Below are 2092 nucleotides of genomic sequence, written 5' to 3'. Positions count from 1 at the left end.
TGACAATATGTCCAAAATAAGACAGATGAAGTTTGTTCATCCTGGCCTCCATGGAACACTCTGGGTGCACTTTCTCCAACACAGATCTGTTTGTTGTTTTGTAGCCCATGGCACTTTCAATATTGTACTCCAACACCATAATTCAAAAACGTCAATTCTGCTACAGTTTTCCTTTTTCACTGTTCGGCTTTCACATGCATACAAGGTTATTGAAAATAGCATGGCTTGGGTCAGGAGCACGTTAGTCCTCAAACTAACATCTTTTCTCTTCAACACTTTAAAAACACCTTGTGCAGATTTTGTGCCTGTTTCCTGTGGGATGCGGTGGTGGCCGTAGGGTCAGAAAAGTGAGCGATTTTTGTCTCATTTTTCTTGCTTGTTTTCTCCTCCCTTTTCTTTTGTCAGTAGAGTGCAGTTATGGTTCGCAAGAAGAAAAAGCAGCTGAAGCCTTGGTGCTGGTATTGCAATAGAGATTTTGATGATGAGAAGATCCTTATACAGTACCAAAAAGCAAAGCATTTTAAATGCCATATATGTCATAAGAAATGGTATACAGGACCTGGCTTAGCTATTCATTGCATGCAGGTACATAAAGAGACAATTGATGCTGTATAAAATGCAATACCTGGGAGAACAGACAAAGAGTTGGAAATATATAGCATGGAAGGTATTTCAAAAGAAGATATGGATGAAAGACTATGGCTTCTTGAAGAAACAATGCAAGCAGGGAGTCAAATAAAGAAGCAACAAGATGATAATGATGACTCTACAGCTTCAACTTCATTTCAAGCCCAGCCTGTTCAACCTCAACAAGGTTATATCGCGTCAATGGCATAGCCAGGTCTGCCACCCGTTCCAGGGGCACCAGAATGTCACCAGGCATACCTCCATTAATGCCAGGTGTTCCTCCTCTGATACCAGGAATGCCACCAGTTATGCCAGGTATGCCAACTGGATTGCATCATCAGAGAAAATACACCCAGTCATTTTGCAGTGAAAACATAATGATGCCAAAGGGTTGAATGATGTCACCTGGACCAGGAATACTACCTCTGATGCCTGGTATGCCACCAGGTATGTCCCCCACCTGTTCCACGTCCTGGAATTCCTCCAATGACTCAAGCACAGGCTGTTTCAGCACCAGGTATTCTTAATAGACCACCTGCACCCACAGCAACAGTTCCTGCTCCACAGCCTCCAGTTACTAAGCCTCTTCTCCCCAGTGCTAGACAGATGGGGACACCTATAACAAGTTCAAGTACAGCTTTATCCAACTCAGAATGTCTGTCTGCATCTTCTAAAGCTCTGTTTCCAAGCACAGCACAAGTTCAGACAGCTGTCCATGGGCCAGTTGTTACAGGTTTCAAGCCCTTTGATAACACTCCTGCAACGACTACAGAACCCCCAAAGCCTACGTTCCCTGCTTATACTCAATTTATAGCTTCAACCATTAGTATAACAAATAGCACTGCAGCTAATCCAGTGGCTTCAATAACAAGTAAGCCTGCTACACTTACAACAACCAGTGCAACCAGTAAGTCGATCCATCCAGATGAGGATATATCACTGGAAGAGAGAAGGGCACAGTTACCTAAATATCACCGTAATCTTCCTCAACCAAGACAGGCTACCTTTGATAATCCACCTGTTGGACCAATTGGAGGTATGATGCCACCACAGCCAGGCATCCCACAGCAACAAGGAATGAGACCCCCAATGTCGCCTCATGGCCAATAGGGTGGTCATCATCAAGGCATTCCTGGTTGTCTTCCTGGAGCTGTCTTACCGGCAGGGACTGCCAATGGTGCTCCCCTACCAAGGTGGGTCTCCTCAACCTCCAATGGAATAAGACTTCCTGTAATGTCGCATGGTGGCCATTACTGATCTTACTTCATCCAATCTAATAGGTTTGGAGATTAAACCTTTTATAAATTTGTATTATTTATATAGCCAAGCTTCCGTCAATTAAGGCTTCATTGTGACTTTGTTCTTGTTGTTGTTAAGTGCCGTGGAGTCGGTTCCGACTCGTAGCGACCCTGCACAGGGTTTCCGAGGCTGTAAATCTTTAAGGGAGCAGAACTCCTCATCTTTC

At 44.2% G+C, this 2092-nt stretch overlaps 1 pseudogene; it reads left to right on the top strand.

Moving 5' to 3' along the window:
* The first annotated feature begins 417 nt into the window (after positions 1-417).
* On the top strand, positions 418-1884 carry LOC102818627 (annotated as a pseudogene).
* The last annotated feature ends 208 nt before the right edge of the window (positions 1885-2092 follow it).

Source organism: Chrysochloris asiatica, unplaced genomic scaffold (genome assembly GCF_000296735.1).
Source record: "Chrysochloris asiatica unplaced genomic scaffold, ChrAsi1.0 scaffold00523, whole genome shotgun sequence".
Lineage (NCBI taxonomy): Eukaryota > Metazoa > Chordata > Mammalia > Afrosoricida > Chrysochloridae > Chrysochloris > Chrysochloris asiatica.
Note: the sequence above shows the minus strand (reverse complement) of the source record. Positions and strands in the feature narration are given on the sequence as shown.